This window comes from Ambystoma mexicanum, chromosome 6p (assembly GCF_040938575.1).
Source record: "Ambystoma mexicanum isolate Mex_15411 chromosome 6p, UKY_AmexF1_1, whole genome shotgun sequence".
Taxonomy (NCBI): domain Eukaryota; kingdom Metazoa; phylum Chordata; class Amphibia; order Caudata; family Ambystomatidae; genus Ambystoma; species Ambystoma mexicanum.
The window spans coordinates 707,708,263-707,729,089 of record NC_090935.1 but is presented as its reverse complement, the minus strand read 5'-3'; positions in this window follow the sequence as shown (position 1 = coordinate 707,729,089).

Below are 20,827 nucleotides of genomic sequence, written 5' to 3'. Positions count from 1 at the left end.
GATTTAGGACTCCCCCCATCGCGCTAAATCCTGTTTGGCCTTAGCAAAAAGTGGTATATATTGGCCGTAAAGAGATCTGCATATCTTGCTGTCAAGAACACCCTATATATTGCAAGGTCCATGAAGCCCATGAAAAAGGAAAAGTACCCTTCAAATGCGTAACCAACCCTGTTGGCTCTGGATTGATAAGTTTCGTTGATTTCATTAAATTCATTTTAAAGCCCAAAACCTCACTTAATTGTTCCAATAAGAAGACAACATGTGGTAACATGGTTCTGGAATCCTGCATGTAAAAGAGGAGGTCATCTCTGTACAATGCAAATTTATGTCGGTGGCCCACTATGTCGAACCCCTTAATATTCCCAAATAAGCGTACCATGCAGGCTAAAGTTTCCAGAGACAGGGAAAACAATAATGGGAACAGCGGACATCCCTGCCAGGTGCCTCTGTACAGGCGCACTGGATCAGAGAGAATCCCGTTCACTTTAATCCTCATAGAGAGTAATACTAAGTTGGCTAGTAACAACCTGTGGAAACGCAGACCCAGCCTGAACCCTTCCAAGACCATAGACAGATAGGACCAATCAATGCAGTCAAATGCTTTCTCAGCGTAAATTGAGAACAGAGCCATGGCCTATTTATACCTCTGCACCCGAACCGAAATATCAATTATACGCCGGATGTTATCATATGCTTGGTGTGCAGGTATAAATCCTGTTTGGTCCGCTGTTACCAATTCTGGCAGGATTACAGCCAGTCTTGTGGCCAACACCTTCGTAAATTCTAGAGTCGTAATTGAGGATTGGGATCGGTTGAAAGGATGCGCACAAGGTGGGATCTTTATCAGGTTAGTGAGCAAAGTCAAAGTCGAAAGTGTAATCGAAACGGTCGCACCAAAAGAGTTAAACAAGTCTGCCATACGGGGGGAGAGGATTGCCAAGAACATTTTATAGAAGGTGGCCATATAGCCATCAGGCCTTGGTGCTTTATTACCCGGGAGGGTCTGAATGTCATATGCTACATCCTCTCTTACTGAGAAGCCTGGGGCCTGCTGTACTTTTCCTAAACCATTGTAATACGTTTTCTACAATGTTCGTGCTATACTTCATTCTCCATAGGTTAGTCACACTTGGCTCTGTCAGATCCCATAGGTGTTCCTGCAGTTCCATAGGGTTATTCACATGTAAGCATCTGCAAGCTTTGCTCAGGATCTCTTGCTTCTTGGGGTTTCTGTGTTGCCGCATTAAGCTAATGGCAAAAATAATAAAAGCAATGACAGTTTGTATATGGGTCTGTCTGTATACGCTTGTGTTCTTCATATATTCGAGTGTGTGTTTGTCCCAGAGTACAGATGGTACGTTTGCCTCATGACTAATGCTGCTATGTCGGGGTGTCTCTAACGACGTCAGCAACATGGCTTCATTGCACTTTAATCGAGACTGTGAATTGAGGTGTCTTTAGTGGCAGCCTGGGGCTCCTCGTCCACTGTAGGGTAAATTTGTACCGCACCTGGTCTGTAGGGCTGGCTGTCGGTGTATGGCTGACTGAGAGGGTATCTCCCGAAATATTTTTGTCAGCCATTGGTCCATTGGGACTTCATTCAAAATAGAATGGGGGATTGCGTTGTTTCTTGGCCTTCTTCCATGTCATGTATTTCATAGGAGGGGGAAGAGTGGGTAGGCTTCCCCATCCCACTTCAGTCCACCCTGGAGTCAACCTGCCGACCACATCCTTATATGATGGTCCTGTGACTCTGGGCTACCATATTTTCGTTAATCCTCCAAGATGTCCATAGAAGTTTGTGTGTTCGTCGAACTACCAGTGCATGTAACAGGACACTCCCTCAGGGTTGCATCAAACCCACCTCCATTCATAGTACTTTGGTCATTAGGATTGTCCAGCTTTGTGGATTCAGTTGGGAATAGTTGACACTGTGCAATTTTCTATATGAGCTTCTCTTTTCTACAATTTTGTATTTGGTTCCTCCTATGTTCACATCGATCAGGATCTGCATTCCGATAGCCTCTTCTGACGTTTTCTTGCACCTTAACAAGCAGATTTTGATCACGCACATAGATGCTGATCCCAACACAGGAGCTCCCACGATCTCCTTCAATCCGTCTGACAGCCAGGATGACATCCATGACCATATGTACGCTAGCCAGCTCTTGTCCTTCCCTGTTCCTCATGACTCATCTTCTATTTTGGCATGCATCTGTGCCAATTCAGCCACTGCATCCGATAGAGTTCCGTTATCATGATCGTTGGCAGGTATAAATGTGCAACAGGTACTCCCTATCTTTGCACAAACTCCTCCTTCCATAGCCTTGAGGAGATCCAGAACACATCTATTCTGGAGCTCCACCAACCTTATTGCTCTGAGCTCTTCCTTTATGGCGTTGAACCCATTCACTGTAGAGTTAATGGTTACCTTCAACTCCCAGCGAGTGATCTGTAACCACTTGGTGTTCATGTATGTCTGCACAGATGGTATCATTGATATATTTGTGTCCTGCTGAACAGCCTGTGCTCTTCCGGGATCAAATCTAGTGCCATTTATTATGCTTCTGAGAAGTAATTCCCTCCTCTCTTCACTCTGCTTAACCCTTCACATTTCTACGTCTTCCCTGTCTTCGCCGTGGGTGCCACCTTGACCGATCTCTTCCTTCTCTTATTGTTGTTAATTTTCAGAAATTCCTTGAGCTTTACATCCTCCTGGGCATGACCAGTGAGGGCATGTTGATGTGTTCCAATGAGCAAACTCCTCCCCAATCGGGTGGCAGCTACTCATATGCTTTCGATCTGCAAGCCCAGTAGTGATCCATCAGTACTGCTGTTCCCGCCTTCATAGCTACAGGTTGTTCAATTGTTTTGCACCCAACGTTCTCGAACTTCAACCTCGCCATTATTCTGATAGCACAGAGCTGGTGTCTACAGAGGAATTATCGACATCAGGTCCTCGTCATTTTCCACCCATGTCAGTAATTCTGCGCTCACGTCCCATTCCTTCACGCACTTGTCATTTTCTTTCTTGCACCTTGTTCACTGACGACTGGGCTAGTGTCAATGCCTTGCTCCCCACCACTCCATCTTGTCATCCATCTTTAGTGTACACTCATCCATACACTAGTAACTATGGTCTTTCCGAACACTCTGGCTTTCCTCCTATCTTCTTCACTCTTGTCCATGGACATGACAGTTCCTTCAATGTGATAGTCTTTGATTCTCCCTTCTCAGGTCAATCAGTTATGTACTGTATAGCTTCATCTAGCTAGCAATAATTGTTCATCATGCACAATGTCTTTATGTAGTTATCTTCATACAGGAATGATCCTTTTGACATCCATCTCAATGTTGCTGACTTCCCTTGAAATCTTCCTTGCATTTGCACCATCGTGAGATACATCAGGCACTGTGCTTGTGCTGCTGGTATTTCAGTTGCTATGAACGTTCTAGAGGCACTCATTGCATATGGGATGAAAGAGCAGACATAACAGCTCTCCTCAGTAGTTCTCTTACCTATTTTTGTCATGTGTTTGTACTACATGATATTATATGATATGATATGGTACTTATAACGCGCCTATACACAAGTGTTTCAAGGTGCGGCGAGGCAAGGGAACTGGAAGACAGAGACAATTCTACTAGGCCAGGTGACATTGAGATCACGCAAGTGCAGGGGAGGGGGGGAAGTGGAAAAGTGCAGGGAGAAAGGAGAGGAGGCAGTGCAGTACATAGGATAACAGTAAAAGAAAATAAAGACAATAAATAAGAGTGTTGCCAGCTGGTAGCAAGTGCAAGGGAAGTGCACACATCGGCTGTCAAGTGCTAGTAGGGGCTGCAGGGATACAGAAACAGCCCCAGAGTGCAAGGGTTTCCAGGGGGGCAGTGCAGGTGTACAACTGGTGGTGGGTGGACCTGGGCGTAAGATCAGAGGGTAGCCAGGTAACCAGTGCAGATCAGGATTCAGCCAGGCGATCAGCAGGGGAGAGGAGGAGAGAAAGCAGAAGCAAAGAGGAAGGTCTCAAGGTGCTTCCGGAACCAGAGATTGTTCTCCTCATGTTTCAAAGAGGCAAGGAGGCTGTTCCAGGTTGAGGCCCCAGCAGATGAAAGAGATCTACCACCAACTCGCTGCTTGGAGAAGCGACTGACCCTGAGGGGTTGGAGTAGGATGAGTGAAGAGCTTGAGAAGGAAGATATTTAGGAAGAGAAAGTTGAAGGTATTGCAGCCCCAAGCACCAGATGGCCCTGTGGACAATGCAGAGGATTTTGAACTTAATCCTCGCCACCACTGGGAGCCAGTGCAGAGATTTCAGTCCGGAGAGGTATAATCCCTGGGCTTGAGGCCACGGATAAGTCTTGCAATCCTGTTTTGGATGAGTTACAGACGGCGGAGAGTAGAGGCAGGCAGATTTAGAAAGAGGCTGTTGCAGTAGTCCAGCCTACAGAGAACCAGAGCTCTGGAGACAGTGAGCTTCTGGTGGAAGGAGAGGAAAGGAAGAATACCTCTGAGGAGGTGCAGATGGTAGTGTGACCTCTTAGAGACGTCAGAGATGTGAGGAGAGAAGCAAAGTGTGGAGTTGAAGATGACACCAAGGTTTTTAGCCTCACAGGTGGGAGCAGGAAGAGGGCCAAGAGAGGCTGGCCAGAGAGTGACAGGAAAGGAGAGAGCAGGTGTGCTGGTGAGAAGAATCTCGGTCTTAATGGCATTAAGGCAGAGATCATTGGCGGCACACAACTCCTGGATGGCGGAAAGACAGTCAGAGATGAGAGAAGGAGACGAGGTTGATGAAGGGAGCCTGAAAAGGAGCTGAGTGTCATCCGCATAGCACTGAAAGTTGGGGCAGAGAGTGGCAATGCAGTAGGCAAGAAGTGCCAGATAATGGTTTAACAGCCAGGGAGAGTGGTTAGACCCCTGGGGAACACCACAGGTAGAGATAGAGATAGAGGAGAGGAAGGACCCAAGTTGGACATGGGAGCGTCGATCGGAGAGGAAGGAGGTCAGCCAAGCCAGGGCCTGATCAGTAATACCCAGGTTATCACGGAGACGGTTGAGCAGGATGGCATGGTTGACCGTGTCAAAGGCAGAAAAAAGATCATGTAAGATGAGGACACAGTGGGTGTTGTATTTGGGGTTGGAGAGCAGGTCTTCACAGATGTTCAGGAGAGCAGTTTCTGTGTGTCTGGCAGCTCTAAAGCCAGACTGATGGTCATGAAGACAACCAACAGATTCAGAGTGAAGATTAAGCTGGGGGATGGCCAGCTTTTCCAGGAGTTTGCCCAGGAAAGGAGTGATGGATATTGGACGATAGTTAGCAGGACAAGAAGGGTCGGCAGAGGGTTTCTTAAGATGAGGGTGCACAAGGGAGTGATTCAGGTGGGAGGGGAAGACTCCAGTGGCGAAGGAGTGGCTGCAGAAATCAGCCAGAGCAGGAGCCAGGGGGTCAATGTGGTCCTTGATGGTTTTGGGGGAACAGGGGTGAACCTGTTTTGACGAGAATTTCATAGATCGGACTTGTCTAGAAACCTCATCTGAGGAGAACAGGGGAAAGGCAGAGAAGGGGAGAGCAGAGGTGGCCAAAGAAGGACCAGAGCAGGGAGTAGAGGGAGGAGGAGAGGAAGAGAGAGAGAGGACAGAATGTCCTGAGTTTTAGAGATGAAATGAGTAGCCAGGGCTATGCAGAGGGCCTGGGAGGGGACAGGAGAGGTAGAGACTGCAACAGGATTGGCCAGCTCCTTGCAGATTTTAAAGAGTTAGGCTGAGTTGTTAGATGCCATGGAGACGCAGGCTTGGATGTGGGCTTTCTTTTTGGTGTGGACAGAGAGCCGGTATTGCCTTTGGAGCAGGTGACAGGCCAGTTTGTCAGAGGATGTACCAGAAGCACGCTATTTCCTCTCAGCTGCAGTGCAAGGACAGGAAGCATCCAAGTGGATGTCGAAGTCTCCAAGGAGTAATTGAGTGGCTGAGACCAGGATGGAAGAGGAAAGGTCCGCCCACTCAGAGAGGAAAGAGGAGATCTGACCAGGTGGACGATAGATGGTAGCCACAGTAAGGGAATGGTCAGGAGAGAGAGAGAAAGCCTGCAGACGAGGCATTTGAAAGTGGAGTAGGCCTGCGTAGGAATGACAGAGGCAGGAATCTACTCTGGGAAGATCAGCACTACACCCCCTATGGGAACGGTTGGATCTGGGAGCAGAGACGATTTTGTAGCCATCAGGGAGGAGAGTGTCAAAGCTTGTGACAGAGTTGCCGTGAACCATGTCTCAGTGAGACCGAGGACATTGAGGTCAAGTGTTTGACAGCTGGGCAAAAGTTTAGAGTGGCAATATGGAGAAGGTTGCCATCCTTGAAAGACTTCTGGGGAGGGGTACAAATCAGAGGTATGCCCTGCGGAGGTGTAGAAGCAGCATTCGAGGGGGGCAGAAGAGGAAGGAGGAGAGGGCAAGGTAGCCAAGGATGAGAAAGCAGGGGGAGATGAGGAAGCTGTGGAGGGGAGAGAGGGGACAGCAAGAGAAGAAAGGATATTGATGAGGCACAGGAAGTGTCTATCAAAGAGGAGAAGACTGGCTTCAGGGCCTTGGACCAAGACGGTACCACCATTCAAGTACACATTAATGATGACCTTAAATGAGTGGATGGAGGCCAGCAGGGCCACCCACTGGGTACTACCATTAATGGGAAGAGAAGAGAGAAAGAACAGAGACCATATGTAGAGTCCATAGGTCGGGCGAGGGAACGACAAACAGGATGTCAGGAAAGTTTTCCTGGAGGAGGCACTGGTATATGTGTTGGTGATAGGGAGGCCTGGGTTGGAGACCATGATGTCATTTTTAAAACTTCTTCCTACCAGATTTAGTGAGGAGAGCAGGATAGACGATAGAGAAGCAGTTAGAAAAGATAGGAGAGACAGAGAGCACCATAGCGTAGGCAGGGAGAGGGGAGAAGAAGAGGGGAGTGGGAAGGGTAGGGGAGAACACTAGGGGAGGACACAGGGCAGAGTGCAAGTAGAATAGACAGAGAGCCGAGACAAGTTGACAATTGAACAAGACGACAGACGCTTAGGTAATTGTAGTGGTAGAAAGTTTCGCTAGATGAGTACTTTTGCTGGAGGCAAGCCACAGAACAGCACTGCTTTCACAAGCAATTTTAAAAACACGAGAAACACCTAGGTTTGAGTCCTGAATAGAGGGGAAAAGGCCTAGGTTTCACAATGCAATTTTAAATACTTTCACAATGCAGTTTTTAATACAGGAGAAACACACCTAAGTTTGACAGTCCTAATTAGAGGGGGCAAATGCCTAGGTTTCACAATGCATTTTTAAATACTTTCAAAATGCAATTTTGAATACAGGTGAAACACACCTAAGTTTGAGAGGCTGCTATATGGTCAGGTTTGCAGGGTAAAGTGAGTTTTTAAACCTAACCTGGGTCACTCCTACCTTCCTTAGTCGTTACAGGGTTGACGGCTGGCAACTGGCTTCCCCTGTGGACACTTGCAAACATTACCTGGAGCCGCCACTGGATGAGCCACCCTTTGTCTAGGGCCCTTAGCCACAGGGGCTGCTGGGCATAGGGCTGCCCTTGGAGTGAAAGTTAAGAACAGGGGTATAGCCAATCACGGGCGAAGGGCGGGCTGGGAGGCGGGAGGAGGGAGGGGAAGGAGAGGGAAATAGGTGGAAGGGGAACACAAGCCTGCAAGCGGGCCCTGGGGGGCACACAACAATAAGGCACCAGGAATTAACGGCCGATGAGGGTCAAAAACAGCAGCAGCAGCTCACCTTAGCTCACCTCAGAAGCGCTGGATGGAAGACACTCAACAGTGTTGATGAAATACATGTCTACTCCCTTCATGTCTGTGTCAACACTGCAATTACCTTTCTTTACCTTATCAGCAGTGTTTTCTCGTCCACCTGACATGGGCGTTCTACCTATTCGGGTCGGGAGAATGTAAGTAGATGGTACGGCGGTATCAGTAACAACAACATATAATTGCCAGAATATGAATCCCGACATGACATACCAATAATGTTCTTTATTGTTCCCTTCATTTCCACTTACGCTGCTTGATCCTTGCAGCCTGGTGATACCGTTGCCCACCTAAAATGCTCAAAGAAGTGCGTTACTGTGTTAGTATTATAAGTGCCCCTAAGCCCCGCGGACCTAACAATCACTGATGGCGAAGGCAAACACCTCCTCCCAGACTTTTCTTACTGATGGGTCTCTTAATGTGGCCAGCACTGAGGGCTCACCGTGCTCAAGTTGTGTGTACATTTGGGCCAAGTACTCTACGAAGACAAGATAAAACACTCCAGGGGATTGGGCTGTGAATTGGTTGGGTCTCCTTTCAGCATGGATGAATTGGATGAATTGGTTAGACAAAGTGTTTGGGTGACGGGTGGAAGGTAGCATGGGTGAAAACAGACAGTACAATCCCCACGACGTTCACATAGGCCCTGCCTGTGTGGAAAAGGAAAATAACAAACAGCAGTGTATCTTTAGTCAATTTCTAAAAGTGTTCCAGTCACTGCTTCTGCTGCTTGGGATTGTGTGACCATGTGGTGTCCGGGTCTCCCTAGTCGTGTAAGTTCAGAACGCACTTGTAGCTAGTCTTGGTGCTGAACATTGGCCCCGTCGGTCACAGAGACTCTGTTGCCAGGTGAGGCCACTGCTTTGTAGGGCTTGATGTCTCCACCACGTGGGGACCAGTAAACCTAGCCGCATTCCAGCGCCGTATAACATTTCTCAAAAGCACAATATTGCCCACTTTCACAGGGTGTTTTAGTTTACAGTCTTGTGGTGCGCCATCGCAATCGATCTCTTCACTTTCTTCTGGGCCCCACTGGATTTGCTGTACCTGGCGAGAGATAAAAGAAGTTCTTGCCACCAGAGAAGTAATGTACTCAAACATTTCCTGTCCTAACACATGTGCGCTATTCTCACAGTCTTTCAGTGCCCTTGTGGGAGGAGTCAGGGGAAGATGCATTCACTGTCCTGTCACCACCTCATGAGGCGTTAAATGGTGGTCGGACCCTGGTTTATTGCACAATGCAAACAGTGTGAGGTGCAAGCAGTGCAATAGATTGTTCTTGGTGCTTTTCTGGGTCTTGGCTATGCACTCCTTAAGGAGTCCATTCAGGCGTTCACACATTCCATTTGCTTGAGGTGGTATGCACCAGCGAACCTATGCTGAATGCTTAGCAGGGTTGTGATGTGCTGAAACAGTTCATTGGCAAGGTGAGGGCCGTTGTCAGACTGCAGGACCTCACACACACCCCATCTCAGGAAAACCTCTCTGACCAAGAACTTGGCCGCTCTGAGGGCATCCGCATGTGAACAGGGACCAGCCTGGATCCACCTAGAGAATGGACAGACAACCACTATCATGTAGCGTTATCCTTAGAAGAATTGGACCATATCCACGTAGTCCATGTTTAGGTGCAGGAATGGGCCTACTTGTTTTGATATGCCTCCTCTCACAACACTCAAAATCTGCCCTGCTGTAAACTGCTGACATGTCAAGCAGTTAATCACAAATTTGGCACCACGTTACTCCTATGCATGTAGCAATGACCTCCTTCCCTGTGTGTTGGAAAGTTCAATTGTGCTAAGGCTGTCTTTAATAATGCCAGTGGCATGACCACTTTCCCTGTGTTGTTCTGTCACCATAAGGCATCTGTCAGAGGCATTGAGCACCCTCTCCTCACCCATAGCTCTTTCTGCTCTTTGGGCACACGCTGCACATTTTGCCTTGAAGTATGTTGCTTCATTTCCTTTTGAGATAGGGTCTTACCTTTTTGTGTTGGCTTGACACTTCACTATTGCTACCTTTTTTGGATAAGCAATCACCTCAATCAATCTGTCCAATAATAGCGCATGCTGCATTGGGGTCCCGTATGCTCTTCTGAACCCTCTCCTGAGCCATTCAGTCAGTCCTGAGTGTACTGTTGATGTCACGTAGGCGGAGTCAGAATAGATTGTCACCTGCTTCTCTATGTTGCTTTCCAGTGCTAATATGAGAGCCAATAGTTCTGCTGCTTGTGCTAAATAATGGGATGTTAGCCACGCATTTGCGACCACCACACTTGTCTCGTCCTCCTTCACTCTTACCACTGCAGTTCCAGTATGTCTGACCCCATCGGTTTGATCAATTGTTGATGAACATTCAATGTAGAGCCAGGCTCCCCACTCAAGTGGGTCCTCCTCTACCTTACGTGTCTCATTGAACATCTCTGTTCTGTGTGCAGTTGTGTGCATGGTCTCTTGCCTGGAGAACATCTGCCAAAATATTTTGGTGAGTTTACAGTCCTGCATCTTACTATCTTCAATCCTAAATTCAATAGTATCACCTCATGCCCTGATGCTCTCTGTGTGGTCAGTGTGCTCTTTGGCTTCTGCAGTGAACTCATAGACCTATGGCCCTTTAAGATGAGGTAGCAATACTTAGAGATGGATGGAGATGCAGAATGTACTCATACATCAATAATCAAACCGACTCAGGAAGTTGGCAAAACAAGGTGCTGTTTTATTTATAATTATCTAAAACAGGGAGTTACAGCCGACATCAACGGACACTCACTCGATTTCTCTCAATGCATTTTATAAAAAACACAACTTTTATAGTCAAAACTCGTCATCAATGACATCACACTACGGCCCTCATTACGACCTTGGCGGAGGACCATGGTGCTATTAGCACCATGGTCCATGGCGCTAAGGGTGCAATTCCGCCATGGTGGTTGGCGGATTTACCGCCCCATTCCGACCTTGGCGGGGCGGTAAGTCCCCAATCCCCATTTACCCTTCCCCATTCCCATTTTTGCCCCATAGGGCATAATGGGAGTGGGGAAGGCGTTAATTACGCCACCGTAAATTACGGTGGCGTAATTAACAACAAGGTCCCTTAGCGCCATGGATTTTAACACCTGCTAAAAGCAGGTGTTAAATCCGCCATGGCGCTAAGGGAACTCGTACTCAGGCGGTAAGGGTCGGCGATGTTTACGCTGGCGTAAACCCCTTACCGCCTGGGTCGTAATGAGGGCCTACGTGGCAAACTACAAAAACCTACTTGGGAATGTGATAGGCTTACAGGGAACATCTAAGTATATGTTCCATACTAAAGGGGGTAGTGATTGGGTCTCTAACATCAGCTGTACAACTAATCCGTCCTCTAGTGCAAGTCATCTTCATCGTCACAAAATGTACGACACTGCATTGGTTATACAATCTATAGGGTTCTCTGTTACGTGGCCCTCTACAATTAGTTGGCACCCTTGCACCCCTCTGGAATATTCCACATGCTAGCAGCACACAGGCTGGCACCCCAGGTGCCTGTGGGATGGTCATGACAATAGCTTCCCATATAATTAGCCTAACATCTCTCATCACTCTTGTGGTCTGCCATTCATTTAAGACTTTGAAGTTGGCCTTGGAGAAGCTCTCTCTGCCTGAGAATAAAAGTGAGTGTGGCATGGTTTTATCTTTTAGTTTCAGTGTATCTTGACCCGAAGACTTTTTCAATCTGACCATGTGACTGGAGACCACGTTTTCGAGCTCTTTGCTGCATTTAATACTATTAAATGATAGATGAACTCTTGACGTCTTCAGTGTTTTTCCATTCCACCTCAAACAGAAGTTTGTTTCTTTTTCACGTTTGTGTAACTACTGGATGGACAACCAGGCTCACGGTGGCCTCGACTCTTGGTGCTGGGCCAGCTAAGCCTTTCTTGAATTTTTCCTTCGCCATTAGCTATTTTTGAACTCGGCCACACTGAAGCCCTTTTTCATTCACAGGGTTCAAGTCTTGCTGAACTGCATTAAGGAACATCCAGGTTCTATACATTTTATGTATATACATTGGAGCATTGCCACAATCTATTCACTACGTAGCCAGCCTCAAGTCTACTTGCGTTACTGCATGTGTTCAATTGTAAAATTACTTTGCGTTATCTTCAGTGTTTCTTTGCATGCGCATCTTCATGTTGAGCCCGAAATATTGCTCATCTTTAACACCTCTTCCTCAGATCTTATAGAATGTTTATCTTTTTTCATCTTACACCTCTTTTCAAGGCACGTCAGTTCTTCTCCGCACAATGTCACTATTCTTCTTTCTCCCTCATTTTCACACTTCTTCTGGGACTTTGTCCAAAAGACCATCATATCTTCATAGGGTTTACTCAGTGGATAACTTATTTCAACAATCCTTTGCGGTACTGGCATCCTCACTGGTACTGCACGTGTCGCAACTTCCAGTTCCCAACATAGAGGCAACATAGCGGCAGAGCTTTTGGTAGGGGCTTTTGAGTTTTCCTCTACACTCCCCCTCTTCATTCATTGACCACTCTCTCATCATTCTTCACATCACAACATCCTCATCTGAAGAAGTGCTTCTTGGGGACCCATATCTTTATGACTCCTTTCAGGCATCCTGCTGATTTCACATGTTCATCAACACTCCATGTCATATGTATGCATTTTCCATTGGGACTTCAGTAAATCCATGTTCCCACATACTTTTTGTGGGTCTTCGGGTACAGGAACTTCGTTCCCTCAGGTGCATGAATACTGGCCTTTACGTAGTCTCTGACTTCTTCATCTGTCAGCTCTTTTGGTTCAAATCCTGATTCAACATCAATCACAATATTCATTCCTACTGCTTTCTTTGTAGTCTTCTTGCATTGTGTGATTATTATCCTGATCACACATAACCCAACATCATCATCACCAACAGGGCTCCATGGAGTTTTAAAATGTTCGCCATCCGTTGTGGAACCCATGAGAAAATGTATGCAAACCAGTTGTCATCAGCAATGTCTTCCACTTCGTCTTTCATCTTGATGTTTAGGTTTGTCAGCATCGTTATGGCCTCCGTCAAGGTGCCATTCTCGTAGTTGTGAGAAGGTATGAATGTGCAATATAATTTTCCGATTCTGGTACAAACACCTCCATCCTTAGCTGTAATCATATCCAAGACATTCTGTTCTGAAGTGTTATCCGTTTTATGGCTCCTAGCTCCTCCTTGATCGCATCAAATCCCTTTATAGTGGTGTTAATCGTCTGCAGAAGCTTTCATCTGGTTATTTATAACCATTTGGCATTCATCATCACCTGGATCCTGGGCATTAAGATCATTGTGAATATTGCTGAAGTCTTACTGAACAATCTATGTTCATATGGAATGGAATCAAAAGCTTCTATCGATTTCACTGAGAAACAGTTCCCTCTCTTCATTCAATTCAAGAGCTCAGCAGATCTCTTCTTCCTCAGGTGAGCATCTGCTTTCAGAAACTCGCCAATGTTCAAGTCACTCTTAGGAATCACCAATGCTGGAACATGAACAATCATGATGGAACATGATCCTCCCCAATCTCTGGGCAGTTTGTTTATGCTCCGGATCCACAGGCCCAATAGTGATCCATTATCAGTACTGTCCGGTCTTTCATTCCTGGCACATCAAAGATTTGTCCACACTGTTGATTCTATGCACCTTTTCTCGTGTCATAGTTTCTGAAGCATAGCTCTGCACTAGCCAGAGGTACTATCTCCTGTGTCTTCGGCCCACGTCAGAAGTCTTGCAAGCCTTGGCCATAGAAGTTTGCATCCATTGTCCACTTGTTCAATAACTGGTTTGCTATCACCAGTTACTGCCACAGCTCTGCATATGACTAAACCTTCTTCCCATCTGTCTGGAGAAAGCACTGTTCCCCAAATCTGCATCTGGCCTCTTTCTTTGCAGCTTCAAATTTCTTCTTCAGGTTTCCCTTGACAATTGAGTCTCCTGTTTACTTCCCATCTAATTCCTGCTCCCATCATACCATGGTGTTCATATCTTATCACATGATCTCTAGTGTGTGCTCTCGCTCTTGTCTTTATATCTTGAACATAATCATCTTCATCTGGTGCTGTCCATTCTGTCACCCATATCAAGGATGCCGTCCGGCCCTGGAACTGACCTCTTGTATGGCAGAGTGCAAGGTGAGTCAGGCAATGAGCTGTCTGCACATCTATTTCAAAGGCTATGAATATTTTAGACTTTCCCATAGCATAAGGCAGGAGTGCACATACATGGCAATCCTCCACAGAAATTCTCTTTCCCAACTCTTTTATGTGCTGATACCACATGTTGTTCCCCAAATTTGCTGTACTGTTTAAATAATATTTTAATTCATAATCATCCTCCCTTGTACTACTCTTAGGTTTCTTCCTTGCCAAATGATTCTGTCTATAATGACCATAAAGTAAATAAAAAATGGACCTCCCTCCAAAGGGAAGCGTAGGGTCACTTGTCACAGACATAGGTACTTCTATGTGAGCTATTGGTGTAGGGACAATAACATACAGCCTCTGCCTTCTCACAATGTCTAGTTCTGCCAAGGTTACTGGAGTGGGAAGGATCAAAGGGACCACTACTTTCTTGGGACCAATTAAATACACAGTGTGGAGTAGCAGAATCAGAAAAATAATGATAAATGTAGAACAAGTGTATATTATGCACCAATACATGAGGCCCCACCATCGATGTCTTTCCACACATCGTTGACCTTGCTCACTTTCTGGACCTGCAATATGCTCTATAGACCACATGATTGCCTGTAATTACTTTTAAGGAAGGAAAGAAATTGTTTTATTCAGGCATTCTCGTTAGGTGCTCTGGTAGTTGTGAATTTGCTCTACGATCTCCACAAGTTATCGGCAGATTGCTGGACGGTTTATAGGATCTTGTATAAACACAAAACTGTTAGTGTTTCGTCAGATAAGATCTTCCATATGGCACTTCTGAGTTGAACTGCTGCTGTTTTTGACCCTCCTGGGCGTTAATTCCTGGTGCCTTACTGTTGTGTGCCCTCCAGGCCCTGCTTGCAGTGTTGTGTTCCCGTTTCCCTTCCACCTATTTCCTTCTCCTTCTGCTCCCTCTTCCGTCCTCCCAGCCCGCCCTCCTCCCAGCCTGCCCTCCATCCGTGATTGGCTCTAAGTTCTCCCCCTGCCTGGCTTAGTTGCCGGCATTGTGTTGGAGCGCTTCTTCCGTCCGGCGCTTCTGAGGTGATCTGCTGCTGTTTTTGACTCTCCTGGGCCATTCATTCCTGGTGCCTTACTGTTGTGTGCCTCCCAGGCCCCGCTTGCAGCGTTGTGTTCCTGTTCCCCTTCTACCTATTTCCTTCTCCTTCCCCTCCCTGCTCCTGCCTCCCAGACCACACTCCATCTGTGATTGGCTCTCTGTTCTCCCCCTGCCTGGCTTGGTCGCCGCATTGTGTTGGAGCACTTATTCCATCCGGCACTTCTGAGGTGAGCTCCTGCTGTTTTTGACTTTCCTGGGCCGTTTAATCCTGGTGCTTTACTGTTGCGTGCCCCCCAGACCCACTTTCAGCATTGTGTTCCTGTTCCCCTTCAACCTATTTACTTCTACTTCCCCTCCCTCCTCAGACTTCCGAGCCTGCCCTTCACCTGTGATTGGCTCTCTGTTCTCCCCCTGGCTTGCTTAGCTGCCGGCATTGTTTTGGAGAGCTTCTTCCATCTGGGGCTTCTGAGGTGAGCTGCTGCTATTTTTCACCCTCCTGGGCCGTTCATTTCTGGTGCCTTACTGTTGTGTGCCCCTATGCCCTGATTGTAGCATTGTGTTCCCGTTCCCCTTCCACCGATTCCCTTCTCATTACCCTCCCTATGGAATCTGCATATCTGTTTCTTATGTTGGTGACTAGGATGGATTTGAAGTTTTGTTCCATAACTTATTTTTGTTAAAAATAGACTTTTGAGACAAAGGGAGTCATAAAATGCACACACATAAAGTGATGTCACTTGCCTTTAACCAATCAGCCCGTAGGGAGGAGGGGACACCAGTAGCTTGGCCTATCCCAGCGGAGGGGCAACACGAGAGTATTTCACCCAGATTGTAAAATTCTATGATGTCACTCTGGCTATGTAAAGGGGAGACAGGGAGACACAAGAGATATTCAAGATTCAAGGAGTCCAAAACCAGATCTAGAGGCAGCTGACTCCATCCAGGCAGGACCATCCAGACACAGGCATACCCAATAATCCAGGGAAACAGGCAGCTGATCCCTTTTAGGAGAGTCCAGTGACCAGACCTTGCCCAGCTGGTCCATCCCGCTGTCCACAGTGACCAGACCTTGCCTGGCTGTTCCCATCCAGGAAAGCCCAGCTGTCCCAGTGACCAGATCTCTTGGCCACACTGCCCCAGTGACCAGATCATTGGCCCTGCTGTCGAGAGACCTTGCTGGCTGTCCAAATTACCAAACTTAATCTTATCTTATCATATCACCCAGTACCCAAAAACTGCATATCCAGCTCTTTTCACCCTTATATCCTATTAAAATCCCATAAAACCCTAGTAATTTCCCAAATTGCTAGTATCATCTGTTTACCCTTTCCCTAGAAGAATCTGTGTTAGCCTATATCTGTTAGCATATTTATTTTCTAATTGTTTCAATTATCTGTGTAAATCCCTAGTACCATTTTGAAATTAATTAATTAATTCCCCTATAAAGAGATCCACGGTGAGCTGGTTGCAATTCGAGCTCAACCACCTCCTGTCAAGTGCCTTTCTTTAACAATTATAGTCCTTAAAATATAGTCTCAGTAGAACTAGTCATTGTGCTAACAAAACCGAATGTGCCCATGTATTTTGCTTTTCTTTAAAATCCAACTTGTATTTCCCATAGAAAAACCTCCACTATCATCCTATAAAGAATCATCCCTCCCCCTTAGAATTCTATCTGTTCTGTGCCTTTGTTTCCCATCCCAAAATCCGATTTCTGATTTTGGCTGCTAAGGCCATTTTCTTAGCTGTTTGTCATTTTAAAGCCTGTGTAAAATAAGAAATTGCAATTCTGCCGCGTGTGTTTTCCTGTGCAATTTGCTCCGTTTCAAGTTTTTCATTTTGTTTCTGGCTTCCCATCCTGGGGTGGTGGGTTGAATTTAAAAATCAATGTTCCCTCTTTATACTGACTCCTTGCCACATCTTTCCATCCACGAAGAATTTCGTTAGTAGGTGTTTGGGGAAGTGTTGCACGGGGAGTGCATAACCATTGTGCCATCTATCATTTTGAAGAAAAATAATATTGTTTCTGCTTTCTATTAAAGGTTTATGTAGATGATGTTAGAAAGTTGAATTAACTGTATTATAAGATGTTGCATTTGTCTTGCCACACTGTGGTGGCTGCTGCCCTAATTTTGTTTTGCTCTGATTTTTCACGGAATTCTAAAAATAAATACATATTTCATTGTTACACACTGGTCTGGTTCATGGTCCATTGTGACACAGGGTATTTGTCAAGGTGGGTGTGAGACGGGTTGGGGCCTGCTCAAACTAAGAATCCAGGAATCAAATAAAATAAAAAATAAAGCGTTTTTATTGTGCGCCACCTTCAGTGTCACTGGAAGAGGTCCCTGGCTGGAGTGTGCCTTGTCATAAAATCTGTTACACACTGATACCCCCCTCTGTACCATGCGTCCACAATATGCTTGGACAATCTGCCTTACATTTAACATGTGTATGCTTGGTGTTGAGCATACTATGCGTTTGTTCATGAATGAGATGGTCATGTTCAGTCTGCTCATAATGGTTGTCCCAGTATGTTTACAGGTATCTGTCGAGAGTAAAGTAAAGGTAGTTATAGATTGTGATCTCCTATAGATAGTGACACTTTATCTGTAAAAGGAACCACTTCCTGAGTTCCAGAGAACCCTTGAGTGTTCATGTCATCGCCTGTAAACGTAAATGTTCCTTTCCTAATGCATGACCTAGTTGCCACTGTGTCAACAAGAAAGGAAAACGTTTTGTCACCTATCGCCACCCCTATGTGAGTTTCACCCACAGGGTTGGGTGTGATTGACTGGAAGGGACACATCAAGTTAGTCTGTGGGCTGTCCTATTGAGGGTACAGGGACAACCCGTTTTCTGTAAAGGGGTTGTTCCCTACCATGATAACTCCCAACAGTCATCTGACGGGTACTGTCACCACTGTGTCCACGTGTGCTGGTGTGTCATCTTTCTGTATCTGGACTAGTTGTTGTGTGCTCCCTCGTATCTATGGTGCTTGTACATACTGTGGTACTGGTGCTGGCATCTGTCGTACCTGTATCTGTGCTGGTGGTGCTTGTGGCTTTTGTTGGTATGTACCCTACATTTGTCCTTGCTATTGCTTGTCCTGTGCATAATAGTCATCCTGATCCCCTTGATATGGCTGTTGGCCCTGCCCTCCCCAATTCTGTTGCATCCCCCTGGATCTGCATACCCTTGAAATGTGTCCGATCTTCCCACAGGTCCAACACTGTGGTGGCTCCTGCCTTTGCCCTGGGAAACCCCCTGGGTACTCCCCTGGGTTCTGCTGCATCTGTTGCTCATATCCCCCAAACCCTCCTGGAAACCCCTCCTTGATTGTGATGCATCTGTGGCCCGAAGCCACACCCCCTTTCTAGGCCCCTGCTTCCTCAGAACCCTTGCTGTAGTCCACCAGTCCACCAGCCCCTTAAACCCTCCTTTCATGGGTGGTGCAAACTGTTGTGGCTGCTGATGCTCTGGCTGCTTTAGCTCCTGTGAGGTAGGGCTGCTTATAACCGCCCCTTCCATCGCATACTTCGATCGCTTTCTCTGCACTAGTTTTGCTATACCTGCTTTCCTGTCTTCTGCTTTTTGCTTAACTTTCTCCTGCCATAGTCTACAATGATGCACATCGTGAGCTGTATCTCTGGCCATCCTTTCGATTCCATCCCTACCAATTTCCTCAAACTCTTCTGAACTTGCTCTGGTAGTCCCTGCACTAATATGTGGTAGCATATTGCACTGTTTTGTCCTAAGGCTCTCAAGTTTTGAGGTGCAAAGCTCTTGAATCTCCTGAATGCACTGCACAGGATTTTAATTCCCTCATTTTGCATGACATAATAGCCGCTATGTCTGTGTCTGGGTATTGTGTTCTCAATGCTTGCCATACTGCTGCCCTGCAATTTGCAAATGGTGACCCGTTGCGTGCTGTGTTTTGCGTTGTCACCCCTGGGAAACCCATCCTCTTCCATACATCATCGGCTGCATCTCTCCTAATATCGATATTAGAAGTCCCTTTATGTCCCCTACTGCTAGCCTATGGGCAGCTATCATTTACTCCATCTCATAAATCCACTTCCCCGCTCTCAACAATGGTAGTCTGCACTTCACATTCTCCGTGTCTGTGTGCTTCCATGGCACATATTGAGGTCTCACTCCTCCTCTCTTCAATAAGGGCATCTGTGTAAATGCAACCTCCTCCTCATGTGTCCTTCTAGTCAGTCTAATTTGTTGATCCCCCCCTCTGCGCATACATCTACTGGTTCCAATATGGGCACTCTCCTGCTGTCTTCATAAGCCCTAGTCAATCGTACCCTTGAACAAGCTATAGCTGTCTCTTCTCTCCTTTGGCCTGGGAGATCCCTTAGTCTGTTAATATAGGTGCTGTGTGTGGTTCAAAAGTCATCCACCTGCTGTACTTGCTCCCCCGAGCCACCTCCTCCCTCTATCTGTGTATGCTTCCTACATTCCCATGACACCCATTTGTCTGTCGCCGTCCCTCTTGACTGGGATTGATACTGCTCCCCATCTCGTCTCCACTGTAGTTGTCCTCGTTTTCCAACCCCGTGTCCAGATTCCTACAGAAATCATCTGCAAAGCTCAGTTTCCTTGATGTCAAGTCTGGGTTGGGCTTCATGCTGAGATGGATGTCTCTGAGGTCACACTTTCTACCTTTTGCCCAGGCCCCTAAGCCGGCTCCTCCTCTCTCAGTTGCGCCCCTGCCCTAAGAGTATGTACTGTCTGGCTCTGTCCGCCTGTCCTCCTCAAATCTATCTTTTTCTCTATCTAGTGCTACTCGTGTCTTTGCTGCTCTTATTGCTCGCTCCTCCTCCTCCCTATGCGCTCGTTCCCCTGCCAGTCTATCCAACTGCAACTTCCTCTGTTCCCTCTCTGCTAACTTGCGTTATTTTTGCTCTGCTATCTCTCTCCATCTTTCTGCCTTCTCCAGCTCTCTTTCCTTCTTCTCCCTCATCTCTCTTTCTGCCCTCTTATGCTCCTTGTGTACCCCTCAATCCTTTTTGTTGCTATGCCCTCGAGCCCCTTCTTCATGCCCTGCTGCGCCTCACTGCTCACCTTTGCATTGCTAGCTGGCTGCCCTGCACCTTTCAGCTTCTCTTCCTTCATATATGGTGGTGGCTTATATGTCGGATTTCAATACCCCTCTGCTGCCCAGAGTTCCCTCATCGGATACATTTCCTGTTCATAGTCTGTATCATTGGATGCTATGCTTGGATGGTCAGAGGGAGGTGCAGAGGGATGGGTCCCCTGGTCCTTCACCTCCTGCTGACTTTTCATCCACTGACACCTTGCTGCGTCCCCCTCGCCCTCCTGTAACATGTGCCATGCTTTTTGTCAATTTCTGATTGCTGCACGACTTGTAGAAATTTCCACAAGGTGGCCATGGTTTATTTAGTTTTCCTTCGGTACCTTTGGATCATTCTATGCTATATTTACAAATATTTTCCCTATAGGGTGGAAGTGTCTTACACAGGTGTGAAAGGGGTGTATCACCCTGCATTTGCCTTGATTCCATTTAATACCTTTACCTGACATCAAGTTGAGGGTTTCAATAGTCCGCTGTTTAGGAAGAAAAGCACAATGCAATAACAATATATTCCAGTTTCTACAAGCCTCTCTGGCTCCACAACTTGTCTGGCGATGTTCCGCACACCGCCCCTCCTTCACAACCTCTGCCTCCACAGGCACACCCAGAATCTTGTGCAAGCACCTTCTTCGCACGGCCACTGGTTCACCTCGTCTGCCAATCCCAA